Source organism: Aricia agestis, chromosome 20, assembly GCF_905147365.1.
Source record: "Aricia agestis chromosome 20, ilAriAges1.1, whole genome shotgun sequence".
Taxonomy (NCBI): domain Eukaryota; kingdom Metazoa; phylum Arthropoda; class Insecta; order Lepidoptera; family Lycaenidae; genus Aricia; species Aricia agestis.
The window spans coordinates 6,087,365-6,114,965 of record NC_056425.1 but is presented as its reverse complement, the minus strand read 5'-3'; the positions used below and the strand labels follow the sequence as shown (position 1 = coordinate 6,114,965).

General features: G+C 37.2%; 1 protein-coding gene across 1 annotated transcript in view; it reads right to left on the bottom strand.

Annotated features, from left to right (window-relative positions):
• The window catches only part of LOC121737360 (G-protein coupled receptor dmsr-1-like), a 95,015-nt gene extending 69,037 nt beyond the window's left edge, over positions 1-25,978 (bottom strand). The window contains exon 1 of the mRNA XM_042129027.1: positions 25,856-25,978. The gene's annotated coding sequence lies outside the window, so the exon portion shown is untranslated. The remainder of the gene's footprint in view (positions 1-25,855) is intronic.
• Positions 25,979-27,601: the final 1,623 nt, after the last annotated feature.

Below are 27,601 nucleotides of genomic sequence, written 5' to 3'. Positions count from 1 at the left end.
AGAGATAACGAAGAATTTTGAAAGGAATTGAATTCATACTGCAGACTACTTTTGAAAACTTTTTGTTCCATTGGTGGGATTCGAACCCGCGACCCCCGGCTTGAGCTACCAACACGCCAACTGAGCCACAGAGGTCGTCAATACTAGTGATGTTATAATTAATAACAAATTGTAAAAATTATTGTATAAATTCTTTAGAAATAAATTTCCAGAACTATCCACGTGGAAAAACTACGAACACTTCAACTTGTCAATTTGACTACAAAATAATATTCAAAGAAATGTATTTGTTATTGCAATATAAAATCTTTGTATGAAATTCGTATTTTGATGACTCGTTATATTATACAAGTCGTCCAATTTATTCCTGGGTTATGTTGTTCTTATTTACTTCACCTGTAGGTACTGTACCCCAATTGTACCATTTTAATCTAACATTAAAGCAACTCCTTTCCTCTTTCGATCCAAATTAGATAATTTATTATAAATTATCTAATTTGACAATTTAAATAATTAGACAATTAGATCCAAAAATGGCGCGGCCATGCCGACTGTAATATGTGCGCCGCAGACTCGATCACACAAAAAGTGTGCCGTCTGCGATCTCCCATCTATCATTTTTGTAGCTTGATAGGGAACGGACGTGATTTAAAAATATTATATAAGGAATAAAGCTGCATTAATGTAGAATTAAAGTATTAAAATTGCGGTAGTGATTGTTAACAGCACCAATGTTGTTTCTATACTTAATATTATAATTCTGCAGAGTTTGTTAGTTTGTTTGAACGCGCTAATCTCAGGAACTACTGGTCCGATTTGAAAAATTCTTTCAGTGTTAGATAGCCCATTTATCGGGGAAGGCTATAGGCTATATTTATCACGCTAAGACTAATAGAAACGAAGAAATAGAGGAAAATGTGGAAAAAACGGGGGGAAATTATTTGAAAGGGCTTATTTGAACGCGCTAATCTCAGAAGAAAGATTCTTAAGAACTACTGGAGAAATTTTTATGTTATTTGGCAAACATGAAGACTAGACCACGCTAAAAGACATAGGCTATTTTTTTTGCGGAAAAATGTACGGCCGCGTGAATTTCCTAAATTACGCAAGCGAAGCCGCGCGGAACATCTATATATAATAAAATCGTAGGAAAGTCAATGCTGTACATTGAATATTTTTGTACAATAAATAATACTTGACGTGATCTACTATACTAACGCGGACGAAGTCGCAGGCAACAGCTAGTTAACTATAAAAAATATATGTAAAGTAGGTACATAGGATATTTACACAGGACTTAAAGTAAGTTTACCATTTAGCAAAATCGCTTCAGTGGTTTGGGCGAGAGGACTGAAGTGGCAACAGACTGACAAAAACTTTTGCACTTATGGTATATTATGTATGGTATGGTATGGATATGAATAGTTTCCGATTTCAACAAGCATTTCTTAAAAAAATCATCCTGTGGACTACGGTTACACGGTCAGTCTGGCATCAGTTCAGTTGATCAGTTTTGTCATAATGACGGGAGAATGATCGCCATGGTTGATTGATGTACTGATAATTTTTTAGTAATGAACCATCGAGGAAATTGATTCCTAGGCAGTTGACAGACCCACGTCATTTGGTCGGCTTATGTCAATTCAATGTAAGCTGTGATCGGTCGGCTGGGTTTGACGTAACGCGACCAAATTACTTAGGTCCTCGATCTGCCTAAGAATCAACTTCTCTGATAGTACTTTTCACTTTTCAGCCATTATTCTGGCTTTATTCTCAGACTGATGGACTGAACTGATGCCAGACAGACTGTGTACCCTAGTCTAAGAGCCGAGCACGAGGTAATATTAAGACTGTACGGCATACGCCTTATGTGAGTGATGTTATTATTTTATTGCTCTTACCGTTCTGATTATTCAGCTGCTGTCAAGTTGTATTGCTGATCTGGCGGATGGCCAGTAAGGTGGATTTACACGCGTCCGCGCGAACGAGCGGTTTGACCGCTATACTGTGAGGTGAAGAGCAATAAATAAGTATGCACATTGCACGTATGTAATGATTTATATGTATAAGTATAGCGAAGCGCAACCGCGTTACGTTGTAATGTAGATTACATTGCAATGTAACGCGAACACGAACGTTCCAAAGATTTGAGAGTATTTTTGACAATAATTTACGCCAAAATTCCGGATTTGCTAAGTTGAAATATTCAGTCTGTATTAAAAATTTAAACGATAAAAGTAAAAAGTATCCTTTGTTGGGTTGATTTGAACTGAAACGAGTGAGGTGAGAGAATTAATAAAGCTTTATTGCGAGACGAACGTTTGCTTTGCAGGAAATTAAAATGGCCGAATCGAGAGCGTTTCAAATTGGACTTAGCTCCAAAACATTCGAAAACAGGACAACAGGATTTTGTCATTTGATTTTCGAAGAGGTTAATTGAAAAGCAACGTCGGCAGAAGTGAAGTAAAAACGAAAAACCAGAAGCAAGCATAAATTTTCACCGCACGGTAGACAGAGGGGATATTTCATATCCGGCGGTCATTTTGCTTACGAATTTTTCTTCAGGCCACGTGCCCTTTAGGCGGTAAAAACCCCTCTCAAAAATTCAGAATTCTTCTCGGAATTTTTGAGAGTTTGCACTTCAAGAAAAATGTGTTATTAATTTGAGGGGTGAACATAATTTTCTTTAGACAACTACCTAATTGTAAGACTACGTTGCAATGTCAAGGTGGCCCTAAGAGCATTTATAATATCCATATTCCATACTAATATTATAAACTGTCTATCTGTCTGTCTGTTACATCTTCACGCCTAAACCACTGAACCAATTTTGCTGAAATTAGGAATACCTAGACATAATTTGATTTCCGGAAAAAGACTCAAAGAAATTCTCGCGCGATAAACTAATTTTGGCGCAACGAAGATGCGGGCGTCATCTAGTCATTGATAAAATTGATAAAATTGATAAAGCATAATAATATATTATTATCTGCCCCCCCCCCCCCCCCTGCCCGTACCTCGCTACGCCCATGCTAAAGTGTAATATAATACTAAAGTGTAATATAATACTAAAGTGTCTGTTAGCTCTGTTATCAGTTAAAACTGGGCACTGAAAGGCAGGCGGCGGCATAGGCTGCTGCAGTGATGTGGTGCCGGAAGCGGCAAGCGCTGCGGAGGACGCGGTGCGTTAGCGAGCCCGCTCCTCCGCGTGTAACGTTGACGCAGGCATGAGTGGGTTTTAGTCGGTAAACCTCTGCGGAGCGAATTCGACATACCCCTGCCCCTTCTCCCGAGGGGGCGGGGGTGGCATAATGCATTTCCCCTCCTCAAAAAAAAAAAGGGTGACGTCATATTATGGACTACAGATTCCATATGACACCATCCGCGGTGGTGTCAAGTGGAAGGAACGGCTGGTCTCTACAAATCACAAAAAATTAGCTCTTTCAGCGCTGCTACTTTCGCAGTGAACAAGGGACACATACATACCCTAAAGTATTATCTCTATGTTTTGTTACATTTTGTATAATGCTCTTGTTGGCCGCTTGTCCGTTAGATACATGTTAGATATGATGCTACGAGCTCGCATTAGCATTTTATTGTTATTATCCTGTGTCATGGCCGATTGTGTCAGCCATTTATAAATATCTCACTGCATATTATCTTTCTTTAATATTATATTGTGCAATTAATAATCACAATCGTAAAATATGGAACGAACATACATAGTAGTGGTTACTAGGAAGTAATAAAGGCCCTTATAGACGAAGAGGTCGATCGTTACAGTCGGTCTCATTGCAGGCCGATGGGGGGGGGGGGGGGGGGGGGGGTGGGGTTATGGAATGACATAAGACGAGTCTAACGTCAACGTCATATTAATGACCGCTTATGTAAATTCCATACATTTCGGTTGACGATTCCATAACGAAGCGATAAAGAAAAAATCTTGGCTCTACAGTCTACAGCTTCGTTATCGAACTATGTGTTTCGACTCTTACTACCTACTCGTTTAGGAGGACATAAGATATTTTACTCTGCCAAGTAATATAATAATACTCCCCACACTGGTTTCGGTGACGGTGGCCGGTTTCATTGAAACCAGGCCAGTTACGCAGGAGTAATTTTTATAGTGCCCAGGTGTGTGCGCAATACACAAGAGCACTCTCTATTCCTTTATTCTCATAACCCAGTGGGACGGAAGACCGACACGACTGGCGAGAGATCAGGCGCAGGACCGACTTTTTACATGCCCATCCGACGTATGGATAATCTTACTTGTCAGACAATCAGGTGATCAGCCTGCATTGTCCTAACCAAACTTGAAAATAATATTATGTTTCCAACGCGGGAATCGAACGCACGACCTCCGAGTCAAGAGCGATGCCACTGGACCACGGAGGCGGACTCTGCCAAGTATAGACTTTACAAAGTGAATCCTAAACGATTCTACAGAGTGTAACAAAACAAAGTCATAATAAATAAAATAAATAAATAAATAAAAATAACTTTATTAAACATGTGAAAGGGACAGAACACAGCCAGAGTTAAATAACAATAAAACAAGGAATTCAAGTAAATTGACATGACGCATACAACATTTAACTACCTACTCAAAATTAAACTCGGTTATGGCTGTGCAATGCACACACCGCATGTTTAAAGGGGTAATTCACTCAGGCATCGACCGCGGCAAGCCGTGGCGCCTGATCTTCCGTGGCCCCCTGTCAGTCTGTGATCTAATAATGTAATACTTTAGGGTGTGTATGTCGAGTCCCTTGTATAAAGTTGAGTGTGAAAGTAGCAACGCTGAAAGAGTAGCTTTTTTAAACTTTTGCCCATACAAAAGTCCCGCTGGGGCGCTTGCCCCTACGAATAATAAAATTGACCATACAAATCACAATATTTTTTGCTCTTTCAGAGCTGCTACTTTCACAGTGAACTCTGTATAATGGATACATACATGCCCTAAAGTATTACCACTGTGTTTTGTTACATTCTGTATAAACCATGTATAAACAGTATATTTACACTCTATTTTAACATTAAAAATATTGTTATGAATTTGAGGTAGTCATTGTCCTTTACATAATGTTTTGTGGTTTGCCTTGATCTAAATCTGTGTTTAGGTAGGTGTTTAGTTATAAAAATATTCATAACCTGCTTATTAAGATTTTATTTTCTTATGTTTGTGGAATAAGAAATATTTTCTGTTTAATCTATATAAATAAAAACGAATTTAAAATTTTGTTAGTCTCGCCAAAAATCGAGAACGGCTGAACCGATTTTGGTAATTTTAGACTTGAAATTTTCGTGAAAATTTATGAGTTATGTGATACGAAGTTCACGGGCCGTATAGACTCTTGTTATAAGTATAAATGTAGTATGTATATGTAGAGACTAGAGGTATTGTATAAGCCGCGCTTAAAGTTAAGAGCGCTCGTCGAAAATGAGGGGGGAAGGCGTAATGTTCGATTTTCAGGTCTTATTGGTGAGACGAAGTTTAACGAGGAGGGTACGCGCGTAAAGTCACGCTATTGGCAGTTCAGTGATTAGACTGTTTGTTATTGGTAGATTACGAGCAGACAGTGACACGTCAATGGCAATATCTACCAATAGTCATTCTTCGTTCGTATTGTTAAGGTAGCATTCCGATCTTTGCAGCAGTTGACCGTGACCTACCTATAACCTAGGTCATAATATACAGTATAACTGGTGAGACATGATCAATACTTAAAGAGTACTCGGTACTCGATTACTCGATTCTCATTATAATTATGTAATAAAATTAGGTACTTAATTTTTGACCAAATTTCCCTCTAAATAAATGAATCATGGACACTTAGTAAATTACTATGCGGCCGGCGCGGCGGCCTCCCGCGCGCGGTGTCCATGCGTTGGGTAAATAATTATTTAACTTTAAGATACATTTACTCAGTGATCAATTGATATTATTTTTTTTCGACTAATACAATAGCCAAATATAACGTCCTCGAGTATTGAACGTGTCTCACCAGTCATGCTGTATAGTGACATTTTATTTGAATCTTCGTCTTGCGGAATGCCTACCGATTATACTCCCTCTAGTTTCACCAAGCGATATTATAGTTGTGTGCAACCTATGATAACATTGTTATAGGCCGCTACATAATATTATTATTGTATACAGCTTAAACACATCCTTAATCTCCCACACGTAGTGTTTGTAAATATCGTTATCATGTCATCATCATCATCATAATATTAATACGCGAACGAAAAACTGTGTAACCCTTTTTACGAAAAATGGGGAAACGTAGGTGCATGAAATTTTGCACAGTTACAGTTTATATGGTGAAGGAGTGCATCGAACTAATATTATTTTGAAATTATGCTTTCCTCATACATTTTTTTAACAAATAAAACATTACACACACTACAACACACACACATGAGAAATGACAGATTTTTGAGTGACAAGCCTATACATACGAATTATACTCTTTTATTTATGGTTGAAGTCTGTTGACAACAAGTTGACAAATTGAAAATGGATTAAGTATTTTGGGCGATCTCTAGTAATATTAATATTACATTTTTATGTGTGGCCAAATTTAGCTGAAATATCCGGTAAAAAGTCGACATTCCCTGTCGCAAAGTATACCAACCTAAAGTATCGCATCGATTCATTTATTATGTTTGATTAACGAGTGACGTCACCGTCTACGAGCGGCGGATAAAATCATTTTATATTTCACTTTCATTTTCATGGGAAAATTGATGAAAAAGATTCCAGATTGAGGCCATGTTTAGTATAAATAGAAAATTACGTACCTATGTCCACAATACACACATAACTACCAGTAGTTCGACTGCAAAGAAACGAACAGGTTTCAATATCTGTCAAATTCGTCGGGTTTCACTAGGATTATGAACGGATTGTGCCTCGCGCTGGCTGATATAATTTATTTTTAAATATTTACAATAAAGATTTCAAAATTGGATTCTGTCAATTTTAATCGCATGTGCCAAAACACAAACAACAATACGACCAAAGAGGAACACGTCCATCGAATATGTCATAGTTTTAAATTCGTAGGTAACAATTTAACAACTTTAGCGACGATTTTCGTCACAATACGTCAAAATTAAAAATTTCAACATCAGTTCTAAGTCGGCATACTCTATCATTCTGTCTACTCTGCTATGTCCATCCATCGATTGACATTTCAATCTGTCATAGTCGTTGTGATATATTATATTACTGCAATGTTTTTACTCCAAAGGCAGCACCAGTAGGTACGTATACAGTAAACATTTTGACGTGGGAGATGAAGATTGTTCATTGACGTAGGAGAGCCAGAGGGCACGAATGGGCCGGCTCGACCGGAGAAATACCACGGGCTCACAGAAAACCGGCGTGAAACAGCGCTTGCGCTGTGTTTCACCGAGTGAGTGAGTTTACCGGAGGCCCAATCCTTTCCCTACCCTCCCATGTTTCCATCCCTACATTCCCCTATTCCCTTCCCTACCCTCCCCTATTACCCTATTACCTCTCAAAAGGCCGGCAACGCACCTGCAGCTCTCCTGATGCTGCGAATGTCCATGGGCTACGGAAGTTGCTTTCCATCAGGTGACCCGTTTGCTCGTTTGCCACCTTATTTCATAAAAAAAGTTTCTGTCAATATTCTGGTGTGACGCGTGCAACATGTCGAATTTTGGTTGGATTATTTACTGTGTATGCTAGTAGCGCCCTCTACTCTTTGCGTAGTATTCCATTGTGCAGAAATACTAATTAAAAGTACCTAAATTATAATACACAAGCCAAAAATCCGCTAATTCTACCGTGTGATTCGACTAGAATATAAACAAAAAATACTGAAGAAGCCTTTACATTAAAACTTCAGAAACTGATAAGTGATAGTATATTAAGCAAACTGTGATTCATTCATTTAACCCAGTGGTCCCCAACCTTTTTTTCATACGGGCCACAAACATGTCTTGGTTTTGGTTGGTCGTTTTCCAAAATTAACGATTTAAAAGTGGAAAAAAAATACGACCTTCACGACGACTTTACATTTTATCTTGCCGGTGGGCGTAAATTTCAAAATGGTTTACCAGCACGCGGACCACAGATAAAGTCCCGGCGGCGCGGCGCGGCGGGCCGCATGCGGCCTGCGGGCCGCGGGTTGGGTATAGCTGATTTAACCCAATCACCCAGCAGTTGTGCCTATCTAAATCACTTTGTGTCAAAACATCGTAAAACCCTTTCTTTCTTAGTGTCTAAACACACTAGGCCGAAGTTACGCGGCGTAAATTCCGCATGATTACGCCCGCGATGTATTTTAAATTACCCTACCGATGCCACACTATTCAGTCGCGTTCCGTCCGTATTTTGTATGCGTTGACGTAATCATGCGTAATTTACGCCGCGTAACTTCGGCCTAGTGTGTTAAGACACTTAGAGACGAGTAACGAGAGAATTTACAAAGCATTTAACTTAGGTTTAACTTTAGTCTCGCAAATGGGCCCTAACAATTAACTCCTTCACTGTCCTACCCATTAATTGTGACTTGTAATTATGAAATTCCTCTGACAACTCCATTTCAATTTCAGTCACACATAGTTCTAGAATCTAGACTCTAGTACTAATACAAAAATGCGTACACGAGTTTCATAACTCCACTCAAAGGCAACGGGAATTTTATATGAAAATATGGAAGCAAATATAGTTAGCTAAAATGTTTTATGTTAGCAAACGAGTGCTCGTAAATATGCATGTATGCTAGCTAGGAATGCATATTGCATATTATAGCATTTTGCGGTTTTAAAACTTATGATTAAAATTCAAATTCTTTATTATGCATACAATAATATACAATAATATAAAAGCTAGGTAGCGTACATCACGTCGTCTAATCCCATGCTAAGTAAAAACTTGTGTTATGGCAATCAGACAACAGATGCACGCCGAACAATTGTATCATATTTATCATAGCGCACAGTATATTTGGTGCAGAAAATCGTTAAATAAATCAAACAGTAACTGTTGGGGCTATTTTGACGTAGAAGGCAAGACCTTCTACGTCAAAATAGCCCCAAATCTAAAAGCATGCTTTTACGTTCAACATGCTGTGCTATGATTTAAAGTCTTTTAAACCCACTTGCAGGTTAGAAAAAATGTTGTTTTTTTTCCTTCTTAATGAAGTAACATAATATTTTACTTAGGAGTTAGGACTAACTAACCTAAACTAGGTTACTTACTAGCTGTTTAATTAAATCGCATACGGGCCTTATGAAACTCAAATAACGGAAACGCCAGTGAAATAACACTTTAAATAAATATGAGCGATTTCAGCTATATCTGTATTCTGTAGAGTGTAGCGTAAACAGTTTATATTCGAAGAAGCAGTATGTAAAGTGTATCGTAATTCTACCAGCGTCATTGCTTTACGGAGTAAATAAATGTCTGTATTATTTTGAACTGATGATATCTATATCTATAAATATTATAAAGCAAAGTCGCTTTTTTTTCCTCATGTCCCTTTGTACTTATGCTATATTTTATCACGCTAAGACTAATAGGAGAATGTGGAATAAAACGGGGGAAATTATTTGAAAGGGCTTATCTCGCGAACTACTGGAGCAATTATTTATGTTATTTGGCACAGATCATAAGTGGACCACGTGAAGGATCACAGGCTATCGATTCTAATCATTTTTTCAGTGGCTATATTATATTTTATACCCGTTCGACGCCGGAGCGGGTCGCTAGTAATATTATAATGTCATGACGAATATTCATACTTATACGAATGCAAAGGCCTGTCTGTCTGTTGGCTTAAGGAGTGAGCATACTGAGACGGGCTGTGCCGGAGCTCAGCATGCCGGGGCTCATCGCAAAAATCCGCCTCCATACAATTTGTATGGAAGCGGATGCGCGTATCGCACACTGTGTCAGGGCGCAGCGGATTTCCGCTTCCATCCCCGGCATCCCCGGCATCCAGCCCCGGCAAGGCCCGTCTCAGTGTGCTCACTCCTTAAGCGTCTTCACGCCTATACTACTGGACAGAATTTTTTTATGAAGTTACTTTGAGTACGTGATAGAAGAGTTTTTTAGGGTGACGTAGTCAACAAGGAACCCTTATAGTTTCGGTCTGTCCGTCCGTCTGTCTGTCTGCGTTTTTGTTCAGAGAACATAAGACCTATAAAGCTGTAATTCAGCGTGAATGCACATCTTAAGGCAGGGATTAATCTCAATCAAAAACGATAACCTTGCACACAACCAAAGACCAAGCGTATACGCATCGCAATAAGATTCATTTTAGCTTAGCATAAAACTGTAACAACTCTAGCGGATCTTCGCTATTTTTCATGTTTTTTTTTAAATATCTTTGGAAATAAATATTAAGAAACAAAATTGTTCGGTTAAAGAAGTTTTAATATAGATTTACTAACAATTTATTCAAATAAAATGTATAATTATCCTAGTTAATACTTATATTTCGACGAAATAGAGTTTTTTCAGAAGTGAGTTTGTAAATTAATTACAGCCAAAGTATCACGTTTTATTAAAATGTTTATGGTTTAAGGTATTTTAAATATTGTGCTTTATATCTCATATTTTTTAACACTTCGTTATTATATTGGAACTAGGTAAACCGGAAGTCACGGAATAACAAATTGGGGTTTATCCTCGCCTTAATGATGCCGACAAAATGGTATATAAAATCTTTGAAAAAAAAATTACGGTAACTCCCTTGCACATCAATGCGGGGTTAATATTTTTTTCGTGTCCATCTCACCGTGTGGGGTGTCGTTGGATAAGTTTTTTAAAAATATTATGAGTATTCAAAGATCATTTTCCGATTTAGGGATATATTTGTGAAACATGAAGTTTTAAAGCGGAAAAAATCGTTCGTCCCGTGTCCCCTATTCTACCAGCTAAACGGTTGCTTCTGGAAATGTGAAAAAATTCACGGGAGTAGATATAACTATGCTGAATTTAAAAGAAAAACTATCACGGCTAAGAAGACTTCATAACTTATTTTTTTTTTTATGAAATAAGAGGGCAAACGAGCAAACGGGTCACCTGCTGGAAAGCAACTTCCGTCGCCCATGGACACTCGCAGCATCAGAAGAGCTGCAAGTGCGTTGCCGGCCTTTTAAGAGGGAATAGGGTAATAGGGGAGGGTAGGGAAGGGAAGGGAAGGGAATAGTTGAGGGTAGGGAAGGAAATAGGGTAGGGGTTAGGGGATTGGGCCTCCGGTAAACTCACTCACTCGGCGAAACACAGCGCAAGCGCTGTTTCACGCCGGTTTTCTGTGAGAACGTGGTATTTATCCGGTCGAGCCGGCCCATTCGTGCCGAAGCATGGCTCTCCCACGTATGTATATTATTGAGTAATAGTCGATCAACTAAAAAAATGTTTTCGTAGAAGTATAAAGGAACTTTTCGTTCTAAGTCCTCCGAACGTAACTGAGATGATGTTGTAGTGTGAAACACGTTATAGTGTGCATTCCTGTGCTATATTGCGCGTGGCACGAGTCACGTCCACGACACGCACTTGGCCGGTTTTTTAACAATATTTTTCTTGTCTTGTTACCAGCGCGCGGATTTGCTCCGCATGCGGGTGACAACTGCGCGGTGTTGCCCGCATGACAGGAAAAATTTGCATGCGTGATGCGGGTGACAATACGCATGACAGAATAAGTACCCTAAAATGTACGGTCACCGGTTGATACAATTTCGGCATCTTGGCATACGTTAAAACCTTTTTGTTGGTTACTTTACATTCCTCAAGATTTGGCTTAACGGTTCTTTAACGATAGTAAAATATTATGACGTCACAAAAACGTTTTTCATGTAAACATAACTACGTCCTGACAGCATAAGTTTATGATGCTAAAAAGTATAATGTTATCAACTTATTAGCACCAGCTAGACTAAAAACAGCTCTGGCGACATAATTATGCGTTCCAATTATCGACCTTATGAGAAGGCATATAGAGTCCTTTGCTGGAGACATACTCTGTTTAAAGTGTAGTTCTCATAATAAATGTGGATTCAATTGAAACATTTCTGTCTATGTATGCGTAATTTTTGAATCTCTACATTTTCTATACTTCAAATCTATACTTATTAATATTCTAAAGCGGAAGAGTTTGTTTGTTTGTTTGAACGCGCTAATCTCAGGAACTACTGGTTCGATTTGAAAAATTATTTCAGTGTTAGATAGCCCATATATCGAGAAAAGCTAGGCTATATTTTATCACGCTAGGACTAATAAAAGCGAAAAAATAGAGGAAAATGTGGAAAAAACGGGGGAAATTATTTGAAATTGCTTAATATCTTAAGAAATACTGGAGCAATTTTTATGTTATTTGGCACACGTGAAGAATAGACAACGTGACGGGAAATAGGCAATTTTTTGCGGAGAAATGTACGGTTACCGTGAAATTCCTAAATTACGCGGGCAAAGCCGCGAGAAACATCTAGTAATATAGAAAAAGTAGAGATTAGAAAATGAATTTTGGTGTGGAGCAATAAAAATATTATTAGAACGTAAATTTTTCAATTTAATGTTTCGTGAATCGTGAAAAAAATTAAAATACAATTTTTGAGTGCCTTAGCCAAGATGCTTCCGTCAATTTCACTGTCCAGATTCAAAATATCACAAAATATGTAATACATAAGTAAGGTACTCTAACATGTAACTTTTTATCTCGAACTTCAGCAAAATTGACAAGAGAATGCCTAAGAGTTGTGTTCTTAAGGCATTGTACAAATAAGGTCCTATGTAGTTAACAAACCCCTCAAAACAACCCAAGTTGAAGACGCTGAGTTGACAATGTGAAGTGGTAACGAGTGACAGCCCTCAGAAAGCCCTTAGAAGGCCCTCAGATGGCCCTCAGATGAGGAATTTAACAGCCAGGCTCGTGTTGACCTCCCAAAGTCGCCCTCAATTATATATCAAAGAAATGTCATGAAAAATGATCCCTTGATATGAAACAAAAGAAAGTATATTTTTTGTTTTGTGAAAAAGAGAATTGCTTTTGTTTTTGCACTCATAACCATTACGGTTGAGTAACCACAGACTATAAGTACCTCTCTAAGTATGTATCTAATGTATGTGATAAAATGTTTTATAAAATGGTTGTAAAAATCATCAGAAATATTTACGCCACGTAGAAGTTAGGACTTTGAGCGATATTATAATGATTAATGATTATTTCAAATGCCTCTTTCACGCTACGCAAAATAATGAAAAAAAAAAATAATTTGTCAAAAATAATGTAATATTTTAATCTCCATAATTTTAATGTTTGTAATAATGAAGTATTCGGCTGTGTTACATACTTAACTTAGATTAAGCCGGCAGCTCGACCGTTCATGTGCCAGAATTCGATTATAGAGCGGGAACCTTATATTTTAGGAAGTAGGGATGTCGTTATCGTAGATATGGCATTTCACATTATAGATAACATTAAATACATCATACCAAACCCCTCAAAAGTTGAAATGTTTAGGTATAAACACTCTGTGCCTTCACACGCCTCGTCCATATTATAATATAATAAGAGTTCAAAGATATCGCACTTTATTAAATAATAGAGCAGCATCCGACGGTGATAATACTCTTGAGATATCAAAATTGATTCCACGCGGCACGTTGATGTATGATTGTATGAGTTCACGTGTTATGGCCGACATACACGCTAGACGGTACCAGTAAAGGAGTGAGCACCCTGAGACGGGCCGTGCCGGGCTCAGCGTGCCGGGGCTCATCGCAAAAATCCGCCTCCATACAATTTTTATGGAAGCAGATGCGCGTATCGCACACTGTGTCGGGGCGCAGCGGATTTCCACTTCCATACAAATTGTATGGAGGCGGATTTTTGCGATGAGCCCCGGCACGGCCCGTCTCATTGTGCTCACTCCTTAAGAGGTCGGATATAGTTGAAACTTGAAGTACGTTTTGATTAAAAAAAAAAAACAAAAACCACCCTCGATTCAATCAAACTGAACCAGAACCAGAAATCATACTGCAAAATATTGAATGGATCAAATCAATGGAAGTTGCTTACAATTTCTCATAAAGAAGATAAACTCTAATGAAAATATGGGTTTGTTTTCTTTATGAAAATGGCATAACAACGTTTACCGGATCAGTGAGTATATAAAAGCGGCTATTTTACACGGGAGGATTCGTACCAATATCCAAACTAATATTATAAATGCGACAATGTGTCTGTCAGTCTTCACACCTAAACCACTAAATGCCTGGAATACTTTTTATCCCGGAAAAATGTACGGTTCCAGCGCGAACATCGAATATAAGTCATCTAGTTAAAGTGACGCCGCGTTAAAGTAAAAAACCGTGTTGGATACGTTTTAGATTGCTCGTTTTCTATGAGAGACCGACCCCGCCTCTCATAGAAAACGAGTAATGGAACAGCAGAAACTGGAAAGGGCGTAAGCTACGAATAATAAAAACTTATTATTGAGGCGGATTTTTGCGATGAGCCCCGGCACGGCCCGTCTCATTGTGCTCACTCCTTAAGAGGTCGGATATAGTTGAAACTTGAAGTACGTTTTGATTAAAAAATAATAAAAACTTATTATTCGTAGGGCGTAAGCGTAAAAATGGTTTTTGTCGCGTATTTTAAAAACCATAAATACATTTCATTTATAAGCTATGGGCAAAGTAAAGCGTATGCTTGAACCAATCTATGTGCACATTTTGGAAACTTAAATCACTCTCCTCTGTTGGCAAAATAGGAATTCCTTTTTTTTACATAGGTATTTTTGATTGATTATTCTGTATTATAAAAGTTGACCAATCATGTTATGCTATGACATGATGAATACTGACAATGAACTATAATTTCTTAGCTTTAGTCATTTCTGAGAAAAATCAATATCGCTACAGCCAAATTAACAAGGCGTCGCCTTAAATATATTTCTGTTGTCTGGTACCCGTGAAACAAGTCCTTTGAGTACTAACCACGGGGCCAGATTGCCGTGGTGTGAAGCGTCCATAGATATTATTATTATTATAAGCGCCTATTTTACATGAAGGCGTATGAAATATCCGAGTATTTCCACAAGATTCCCGTGTACACGGTATTTATTGTTCTCGAGCCCTTTGACTGTGATAATACTGTTTTGGGTCGGCCCTAACATCGAACGACTGAATGGTCCTATTTTTAACCGACTTCCAAAAAACGAGGAGGTTATATGTTCGGCTGTGGATATTTTTTTTATTTGTTTTTTTATTTTTGTATGTTCAACGATTACTCCGCCGATTGTGAACCGATTTTCGAAATTTTTATTTTGTTGTATTAGGTTTCACTCAAATTTGGTCCCATTTACACAAAAGTGGTGACCTGATGATGGTAACCAGGAGTAATCGAGGGAACTCCTCGAAATTTATATGGAAACATATGGTGATTTTGGTTTTATGAGAAGCATCCTAAGCATAAGCTACCAAAACACAAGATTTTGCACCGAGGTATACTATGGTTCCGAAGATACTAAGAGAACTCCGGATTCCTTATAGATACAAGATTGGGGGCTTAGGCGCTGTCTTAAGAACTGAAAGCATATGCTACTATGTAAATTACATTTATCATCATCATCACCACATCAAGGTCACCAATGTCACCAAAATTGAACATAACAAATTCAGCCTTATCTCCAGAGCGTAAGGCACACATTTGACATTAATTCTGAGAAGTAAGCTGCTTCGATAATATGTCAAGTAACATGCCTGTCTCACTTCGATCGCTCGAGTCGAACGAGTAAGACCGGTTATAGATGTCCAAATAGGGATGATGACAAGGTCAAACATTAGCGAATTTTGTTAATAAAATAAAAAAAATCACGGTAAAAAATAAGTGTTCCCAAAATTTCAGCTTGATAGCATTTGTATTTTTTTTGTTATGCGCCCTCAAAGTTGGATATTCAAGTCGAATTTTTTTTTAATTAAATTTCTTAATATTTGTATACAATTCGATAACTTATGCAATTAAAAGCAACTTTTGTTATGAAACCACTTTCATAAACGCAATATTTAATATACCTGTCGAACAAAGTTGTCTCCCGATGCGTACAAACTACGAAAGACTGACGTCATACTTTCGTAGCACTTTGTATGGAGCGTTTCGGAGCGGCAGGTCTTTTTAATGAGATATTTGAATTGTCATATCTTGGTGAATTTTTAAGCTATCAGAGTCATTCCTTCAACGATGTTTCTATTTTTAAGTGTCTTTCAATTACCGATAAGAAAAAAAATAGTCATCATGCCTATTCGTACACTACATGTGGCCGCTTGGGAGTTAAAGCGTTCGAGACCGGTTTCCTGCACGATATAATTTGTTGCTAATAGTTTGTGTATTCTCAAAACTTCACACTCGAAATATTTCGTGTAAAGATCACTCGAGTCATACAAATGCTAGGGACCGGTAGATGTCCGAATTAGTACACAAATTCACCCTCCTATTGGTGGATATGTAGCAAAGTAGTTGTCAAATAAATAAATTACGAACAAATATATTGCTTGTGTTTCTTTCACAATATAATTTCTTACTCATAAGTTAATGTGTTTAAAAGAAACTATTTATAATTTCGTTAAATTAGAGTAGCGTGTACAAATGTGTATTCTGTGGAGTAGCTAAATTGGACTATTATTTATCAGAACTTTTGTTCTATTGTGTAGTTTATATACGTACTAGCTGTTGCCCGCGACTTCGTCCGCGTGGACTTCAGTTTATAGCGCGCGGTGTCAACAAAAATGTTGACAAATGCTTTTTAAAATAAATCAAAATACCCAAAGACAGCTGTGCAATGTGCACATAATATTTCATTATTTTAAATTAAGTAAACTTTATTTAAGTATGCCAAATTTTAAAGCTTATATTTAAGCCCCCCATTACACAACTTTACCTGAATTTACCCATAAACTATAATTTATCATTAATAGGTTCAAGGATACATCACTGCATAGATAAAGTACTGAGTAGTGAGTAGTTAGCTATATAAAAGCTTGTATAGCAATCGAAAGAATCGAAAACTGTAATTTGAGATGGTACCACCTCCTATAGAAACACTCTCAATCTCATAGAAAAAATAATCTCATAGAAATCATGTTCAATCATGCTTGTGTAAGTGTATACGTACCTACACATATTTTTACACACAGATGAAAACCAATTTCGGTTTCGTTTGACAGCTCGAGATTGTTGCTCTATTCCGCTAGGTATATTAACTTTATGATATTATTAGTGACACATGACAGCTATATCTTGACTTATGACAGCAGTTTGACACGATGTACCCTAACGGCCGTTCCCAATATTTGATCTATCTCTGGTTTTGCCCTACTAGAGATAGGAATAGCTCACAATTGACATAAAATATATGTCCCTAATGTCATGTCAAATATTGGGAACGGCCGTAAGGCTACATAGCGGCACCTAATGGCAAATAGAATTTCAAACACCCTCATTGTGATTTGTGTATGCCGCCGCGCGCAAAGTAAAATGAGTATGAAACTTTGTGACTACACTCGTGATTTGGACTATATCTGCTATTTAACACCTCCGTGGTTCAGTGAACTTATAGCGTGGCTCTCGATCGGAGGTCGTGGGTTCGATTTTCACGTTGGGAACATGATGTTATTTCTAAGTTTGTTTAGGCTGATCACCTGATTGTCTGACAAGTAAAATGATGCGTCGGATGGGCATGTAAAATGTCGGTCCCGCACCTGGGGCTGTACCACGAAACAATTTTGAGACTCAAACAATCGGACGAGAATGCCGCGTCCTACTCTTATAAACGTGAAATGACGTTGTTAGAGCAGGACGCGACATTCTCGTCCGATTGTTTGAGTCTCAAAACGGTTTCATAGTAGGCCTATAACTGATCTCTCGCCAGTCGCCAGACGTGTCGTCCGTCCCTATGAATTTCGAGAGTGAAGACAGAGTGCTCTTGTGCACTGCGCACACAGTTAGGCATTATATAATTACTCCTGTGTGTTGGCCTGGATTAATGAAAACCGGCCTCCGTCACCGAAACCCGTGCGGGAATTATTATTGTCATATAACTGCTAGCAGGATGTAGCAAATTATTATAGGTGTGATATTCCACTGAACGTTCACCTTATCTAAATTGTAGCATCACGATTCACGATTGATCTCAGCACTGTCTTAACCAAATTTTGAGATTTTATAAAAACCGGCCAAGTGCGTGACACACCACATTTTATAGGGTTCCGTAGTCATTTTAATGGCACATCCATCCAGAAAATATTTGAACGAAATTTTCTAGGTAGTCCTATTTTACAAGTTATGTCTATTTTAATCCTTTTCTGCAATATAACTATGTATAGTAATGAAGTGTGTCTGTTTGTAATTCTCGCGTTCAAACCACTCAAACAATTTTGATAAATGCTATCGACTTATTATTTTGAGTCTCGAAGGAAGACATAGGATATAGTACAGGTTCCCTACTCCCTAGAGCATTTTTGATCTGATTACTATCAAGCTAATTTTTCGTGTGTAGCTTCATTTTTAATAAGAAGAACAACAATTTCCTCTGCGAAAATTCTCAAAAGTGGTAGCTAACAGAAATAGAAACGATTAAATATTTCGATTTGATAATTGATGGTCCCAAAATATGGATTGTTCTATTTGTAGGACAATGTTACTGTTAAATTATGTTATGAACGAATAGTGGTTTAGGACAAATCTTTATGATTGCATTAGTGGAAATTTGAGATTTTATAACTATAACTAGCTGTCCCGGCAAACGTTTCTTTGCCATATAAAGTATTTCGCCCGTATTATTTTATTGAAGTGACTAAATAAGTATGTCACCATGGCAACGTCCATCGCTATCCCGTCGCACAAACAATGGTCGCCGTCAGTCTCGAGTTGTAATAATTTACTATTATTTATTCAACAAATGCACTTATAAATATAAAAAGTACCCAGTAGCCGACTTTCAGACCCACTGAATATGCAAATAAAATTTGGTTAAAATCACTAAAGCCGTTTCGGAAGAGTACGCGGCCTAACATTGTGACACGAGAATTTTATATATAAGATTATCCTACACTTCTGAGAATTAAATCTAAGTGCGTCCTTTCAAGAATCGCAATTCGTTTGTCTTCGTTGAAGAATTATCCATTAAAAATTCATTCGTTGAAATGCAATATTTATTCAAACTGAAGTTTTCATCCACAAACCACTCCGTCTCGTCTCACAAACAAACGAATTGTTTGTTATGCATTGCTTTATCATTCAAAGTAGAGAATATCTCACTAAATGAAGTATTATATTCTAGATTACAGTGGTACTCAATCTTTTTTTATACGACCCGCAAATTGAGGTTTAAATAGTCTTGGTGTCGCGTTCAAAATTAGCGATTTATAAATTATCATAATAGTGCTTTTGGGCAAATTCAAGACAATATGATGAGTTTCTCATTTTAAAAACCAAAGTCTTTCAGCGCTACTAGGTATACTTTTGAATAACCTCTATAGATGTAAGTACATATATACATATATATTCACACCCTAAAATATTACTTATAATATTTTGTTTTGTTACCTTCTTTATATTATTATCTTGTAAGTCTAGATTATAATATTATGTCTTGCTTTTGTAACCTTTTTGTTTTCATCTAAGGATTTCATGAATAATACCGGACAACCTACGTAAGTATTGAAGGATTGTCAATTAAGAGCCTGCTGTTAATGTGTGTAATTGTGCTCTCGAGCAATGTGCTTTACGCTGCAGCTAATAGCTGTGCACAATATCGCGTAACAACGGTTCCCGCATTATAACACGAAAGTAAAGGTCGTAAGTCCCAAAACTGTTTTTGATGATTACTTAAAAATTAAATACAATACTAATATTTCCTTCTGCCATTCTTTTATAAAGTGTGTGATTGTAGTAAGTAACTTGCACAGTTATTGAATGATAGTAACTCAATAAGTGTAACAGATATTTGTTGAAAAGCCCAGAAAGATTCATAATTTCGAAAAATATAACTATCAAAATAAGTGAATCGTGTTTTCCGTTTAACAAATATCAGATAAATATACAATTTGATTAAATAAATCTTAATTTCATTGAAGTCAATCGTCTTCCGGGATCGTAATACTTATTAGAAAACACGGCAAAATTTGGCAGCCCGCTCTTAAGAGGAGTCCACACCGCCGTTTTCCCATACAAACGTTGTCCTGTGTTTCCTCCCTGGATAATGCCGGTAGAGTTATGATTTTTTTCCAGAATATCTATGGCCACTATTAGCATATCCCTATGTTTTCTTTTTTTTCATAATTTTATTATTAAAAAAGATAAGAACGTCCAAAATCCCAAAAACATGGCCAGATTTTCCTCTGTGTTCAAACACCCAGAAAACAAAACTGGCTAGAATATACAAAAAAAATATAAAACATAGGAATACAGCTTAAGCCTTGCTTTAATTTTTAATGAAAAAAGTACTAAAATCGGTTAAGTTTTGGAGAAGGAATCAGCGGATAACGAATCGAAGATTTTCTGTTCTTTTATTAGAACTTTTGTCGTGTTGTCTCTATCGCGCTCTACGGTGGGAGACTTGAGATTGGTGAGACAGCAATACATTTTCAAATACCTATTTTCAATTTCTCTCGCCCTTGGTGTATCCTCTTAAGTATCGTGAGTAAAAAATATCCAGAAGATTCTATTAAATGGTCATTGAAAACCATGCATCCATTGATATAGAGATTGAAAGAAAATTTGTTTAAAATGAACCCATCAATCCCTAATCTGCGATTCCCACGATGGAGGTGTTAATTAATACCTACCACCGTAAAGTGTACATGCCTTTCATCCACATTTGAATTTATATTATAAACTAGCTGTTGCCCGTCTTCATCCGCGTGGACTTTAGTATTATAGTTGTTCCCGTACATCGATTGAATGGTTTACGCGCAAAACATAAAAGTTTATTGTGCGGGAAACGTACATTTTCCGGGACAAAAAGTATTCCTTGTCCTTTCTCGAGACTCAAAGTATCTCCATACCAAATTCATCAAAATAGATTGAATAATTTAGGCTAAAATCATAAAAGTTTATTGTGTGGGAAACGTACATTTTCCGGGACAAAAAGTATTCCTTGTCCTTTCTCGAGACTCAAAGTATCTCCATACCAAATTCATCAAAATCTATTGAATAGTTTACGCGCAAATCATAAAAGTATATTGTGCAGTAACCGTACATTTTTCCGGGACAAAATATATCCTATGTTCTTTTACGGGACTCAAAGTATCTCTGTACCTCAGCAAAATCGGTCCAGCCGTTTACGCGTGATGTCGTGACCAAGGGATATATGGATTCATATTTTAAAAATGCGAAAGTGTGTCTGTCTGTTACGTCTACACGCTTAAGCCGCTGAATGTGACGTGGGAGAGCCATGCTTCGGCACGAATGGGCCGGCTCGACCGGAGAAATACCACGGGCTCACAGTAAAACCGGCGTGAAACAGCGCTTGCGCTGTGTTTCGTCGAATGAGTGAGTTTACCGGAGGCCCAATCCCCTCCCCTATTCCCATCCCTATCCTCCCCTATTACCCTATTCCATCTTAAAATGCCGGCAACGCACCTGCAGCTCTTCTGATGCTGCGAGTGTCCATGAGCGACGGAAGTTGCTTTCCATCAGATGACCCGTTTGCTCGTTTGCCTACTTATTTAAAAAAAAAACCGACCTTGCTGCAATTTCGTATGGAGATACTTTTATCCCGGAAAAAGGCACAGTTCTCGCACGATAAACGAGTTTTGGCGCAACGGAGTTGCAGGCGTCATCTAGTAAGTTTCCTAGCTGGAATGAAAATTTATCACATTCGACAATTTTTTTGTTACTTGCCTTTATGTTAGGAAGCTGATTTTTAGGGTTCCGTACCCAAAGGGTAAAAACGGGACCCTATTGCTAAGACTTCGTTGTCTGTCCGTTTGTCCGTCTGTCCGTATGTCTGTCTGTCTGTATGTCATCAGGCTGTATCTCAAGAACCACTACAGCTAGACTTCTAAAATTTTTACAGATTGTGTATATCTGTTGCCGCTATTACAACAAATACTAAAAACAAAATAATGTTAATATTTAAGGGGGGCTGCCATACAACAAACGTGATTTTTTTGCTCAATATCAATAATGACAACAGGTAGGCACTTAAAATTTTCACAAAGACCTTACATAATATAATTTATGTGTACTTTAACAATTAATAATAATATTTAAATAAAATAAAATTTAGGGGGCTTCCATACAAAAAAAACAATTTTTGGCCTATTTTTGCTCTATAACGATACGGAACCCTAATGCGCGAGTCCGATTCGCACTTGGCCGATTTTGTTTTATGCATAAAAGTACAATAATTAATGACCTTGAAAATACAAAAAAAAATTACATAAACTCATCGTATTTTTTCTGAAAATCATTAAAAAATTCGTAACTCGAAAACGACACAAAATCGTGGAACATACTGGGGGTGATTCGGACATAAGCTATCAAATTTATTGGACGTCACTTTCCTGACCACGCTGTATATGCGTGCGGTGTTCAGAGTTTGTAACTTAACGACTAATTAACCATTATCATAATCATCATTTATTTGCAAAGAATGTTGTTTACAAAGATCTTAGTTATGTTATACAGTATCAAACATTCTGCTTTAGAAGCATGAAAAATTTAATACAATAATATAAATATTTACCTAGTTATTACAGTGATTATAAATTTTCTATATTACTTTTCTACATGAATTTGTTTATATTAAAATTTTCATTCAATTACATTAATGTACCTAATTAATAATAATTAATGTCGTTAAGTCGCATTAAGTAACGTATAATTATACAATTTATCATAATTGTAACTAACAGTTACCTGCGGTTTATTAGGAAAAATAAATTCTGATATTTTCCGGCTGTAATAAGTAGCCTATGTGTTAATCCAGGGTATAAACTAACTCTATACAAAATTTTATTAAAATCGCTCCAGCCGTTTAAGCGTGAACAAGTAATAAACATACAAACTATTGAACCGATTTTTTTTATGAAATAAGGGGGCAAACGAGCAAACGGGTCACCTGATGGAAAGCAACATCCGTCGCCCATGGACACTCGCAGCATTAGAAGAGCTGCAAGTGCGTTGTCGGCCTTTTAAGAGGGAATAGGGTAAGAGGGGAGGGTAGGGAAGGGAAGGGAATAGGGGAAGGTAGGGAAGGGAAGTGAATAGGGGAGGGCAGGGAAGGGAATAGGGTAGGGGATTGGGCCTCCGGTAAACTCACTCACTCGGCGAAACACAGCGCTGTTTCACGCCGGTTTTCTGTGAGAACGTGGTATTTCTCCGGTCAAGCCGGCCCATTCGTGCTGAAGCATGGCTCTCCCTCGTATAAAACGTGATTTAATCACAAACTTTCGCCTTTATAATATTAGTGTGATTAGTGTGATTTGCATCCCAACGAAATCCTAAATCGTTCAGATTCAGAGTTAGAGAAAGCACTTAAACTATTAGCTTCATTAATATTAATTTAGGGATGCTTCACCCATTCCAACAGTGCTGACAAAATTAACTGAACTTCTGGGTTATCTATCTATACTTAGGGCCTGTCTCACCACTTTCTGATAAAGTGCCTAATAGGCTATTCACAACTTTTTTGACAGATTCTCCATACTCTATCTGTCAAGTTAATTGGTGGATAGCCTTATCAGGAAGTGGTGAAACAGGCCCTTAACATTATAAATGAGAAAGTGTGTCTGTCTGTTACCTCTTCTCGCCTAAACCGCTGAACCGATTTTGCTGAAATTTGGTATGAAGATACTTTGTGTCCCTCGAAAGGACATAGGATATTTTTTTCCTGGAAAAATGTACGGTTTCCACGCGATAAACGAGTATTAGTGCAACAAAGTTGCGGGTGTCATCTATAGTTAGCTTATAAAGCAATTATTATATTATTATGGTGCCTTTAATAGTGGGAAGTTTTTTTATTTATTACTAGCTGTCCCGGTAAACGCTTCTTTGCCGTATAAAGTATTTCGCCCGTATTATTTTATTGAAGTGACTAAAGAAGTATGTCACCATGGCAACGTCCATCGCTATCCCGTCGTACAAACAATGGTCGCCGTCAGTCTCGAGTTGTAATAATTTACTATTATTTATTCAACAAATGCACTTATTAATATAATAAGTACCCAGTAGCTGATTCTCAGCCCCACTGAATATGCATATAAAATTTGATTAAAATCAGTAAATCCGTTTCGGAGGAGTACGCGGCCTAACATTGTGACACGAGAATTTTATATATAAGATGGTGCCTTTAATAGTGGGAAGTTTTTTTATTTACCTATTTAGTCGGCGAAAGATCAGAAATCAAATTATACTGTTGATAATAATATTATCCGAAGCACCGTCCGATTTATCTCTGAATTGTATTCCCATAGGACACGCCTTGACGATAACATCTTTATATAACTCTCATCATCATCGCCGACTTATAACGTCTGTTTCTGAGGTTGAAATAAGTTTACGTTTTCAATTTTTAGGGTTTTGTCCCCAAAGGGTACAAACGGGATCCTATTACTAAGACTAAGGGCCTGTTTCACCACTTTCTGATAAAGTGCCTAATAGGCTATTCACAACTTTTTTGACAGATTCTCCATACTTGTTCTGTCAAGTTAATTGGTGGATAGCCTTATCAGGAAGTGGTGAAACAGGCCCTAAGTGTCTAAACACACTAGACCGAAGTTACGCGGCGCATATTCCGCATGATTACGTCCGCAATGTCAAACGCATTCAAAATACGGAACGCGACGGAATAGTGTGTCATCGGTAATTTAAAATAGATTGCAGGCGGAATCATGCGGAATTTACGCCGCGTAACTTCGGCCTAGTGTGTTTAGACACTAAGACCGACTCTCCGTCTGTCTGTCTCCAGGCTGTATCTCAACAGCCGCGATAGCTAGGCAGCTGAAGTTTTCACTGATCATGCAGTTTCTGATCTAACAACAAATAAAATTAATGAACAAAAAAATATTAAGGGGGCTCCTATACATAAAACACAATTTTTGGCTTACTTTTGCACTATGATGGTGCAAAACCCTTCTATCTTGAGTCTTTTGATTTGCACTTGGCTTTCATCGTTTACTAAAATTACTAAACAGTAAAAATACAGTGTAAAAACCAAACAGATATGGGTAAAAATTATGTAATAATAGAGCACTACTAACCCAACAACCTAGCCACAGTAATATCACCAAAGCTATGGGGTCATAAGAATTTAGTGTAAGTCTGTTTATACAACGCGATTCAGCGTTTATTCAGAGCTTTTATTCTCTATTTTCCGCGACTTGGCACATTTAAAGAAAACTGGAAATGTTTCCGAGATAACAAGTATTTTGTAACCTGTCACATTATTGCATAGAAATCTTTGTAATATAGTAAATAATGGACGCTGTAAGAAAGCGTTTGAGTGCCATCGCACATAAAAATTACGAATTGAGTTATGAACGCAGTTATTTTCTTTAGATTATAACAATACCTCATTCATAATTCAACAAAAAAAGTGGTTTATACACAAATGCTTAACAGCGACCAGTTATGGTAAAAAAATATGGTTCCAAATCATAAAAAAATGTTTATGTTTAATAAGTTAATAATTAATATTGTATAATAATTAGTTATCAAAACTTAAATTAACGAAAATCAATTCAGCTAAAAGAGCCAAAAATATTAATTATTTTATAAATTAAAATAACTTTTAGCTCCAGGTAATCATTCAAAAAGTTTCTTAAACATTTGAAACCAAAAAATATAATTAAGAAAATTAGAAACTTTACCTTAATTCTACAACACTGAACTCAGTTCATATTTTACACTTGACACAAGTTTATTTACAAAATTATTTCTTCAAAAGTTATTCATAGTAAAGTTTGTCCGTCTGTAGCGCAGAGGTGCGTCTCGCGTGAAGTTCCAGTCGCTACTGAGTTGAAGGCTGATGCCACGGCAGATACACCCATTGATAATAATCAATCATTAAACTAATAATGAATTTCCAACGCTGTTCGTGGTAAGCGATGAAAGTAGAGCTCTAATAGTACTTCAAAGTTTCCGGTAAATTTGAAAATGTGTTTTCAGATAATCAATGGAAATTGTGGTGAGTATGTTTACAGATATCGTATTAAATAACAATCAAATAAACTTATTGAAAAAAATATTGACATTTGACACCCGCGACTCCGTTGCGCCAAAATTTGTTTATCGTGCGGGAACCGTATTTTCCGGGATAATAAGTATTCTATGTGTTTTACCGGGACTAAAAGTATCGTATCTCCATACCTTTCAGCAAAATTAAATCGTAAAATTAAAGCGGTTTGGGCGTGAAGATAGGTAACAGACAGGTAGACAAACATACTTTCGCATTAATTATAATCATTATTAGTATAGACTACTAAGATATAGAATACTAAGTAGAAAAGTTGGCGTTTAATATTATGTTGTTGTGTTACAAGCATAAAGTTAATATCCTAGCGGAATAGAGCAACAATCTCGAGCTGTCAAACGAAATCGAAATTGGTTTTCATCTGTGTGAAAAATATGTGTACGTATACACTTACACAAGCACGATTGAATATGAATTCTATGAGATTAAATTGTCACTGGTGCCGACTGGACGTGAAATAAAGAATGCTGCTGTTATGTATCACACGTCTCTTTTTACCACGCAGTGTTACTGATAGTGGCATCTCGCTTGCTCAGGCCTTTCTCCATTTCACTAGGTATATTAACTTTATGGTTACAAGCTACTTTACATTTCTCTACAGTTTACGCAAACCGTATGTTCATAATAAATAATGTGTTAAACTATTCCAATTAATAACTATTCAAATTTCCAATTCAGCTATTGAATTACTAAAAATTATATAAAAGCCATGCCAAAATGTTGTTTTTCCAAACAGGAAAAACGTAAAAATGTTTAGATTAATATAGAGTACGCAATTGAAGTAAGGAGGTAGTTTTTTTGGCAAATGTTGGAAGTAGCTTGTGCCAATGTTGCTGTCCAAAATCAAATTCATTGCGTTGACACAGATTTTGTAGATGATTAAAAAAGTTTGTAGCTATTAGTCTGAATTACGTGAAACCTGGCTGACTCCACTTGAAAAAGGTATCTAATTGGAATATACGAGGATTACGAGGTGTAACAAAAGTAAGTGATAATACTTTAGTGTCTGTACATGTTCCTTTTAGAGAGTTCACTGTGAAAGTAACAGTGCTGAAAGACCGTTTTTTTTTCTTTTTTGTATGGGCAAGCGCCCGCGCGTCATGATTTTTTCCATACAAAGGTAAAAAAAAGTTACTCTTTCAGAGCTGTTACTTTCACAGCGGACTCTATATAAGGTTCCCATACATATCTAAGTATTATCACTTAGTTTTGTTACCCGTATAGAGATTAGACGCACAGGAAAGCTCTGGAACGAACTGTCGTCAGCTGTACTTATTTCCGGACCAATAAGTACGACCTGCAAATCTTCAAGAAAAGAGCGTGTTCCTCCCATCAGGTGGCGCGTTTGTTCGTTTGCCTCCTT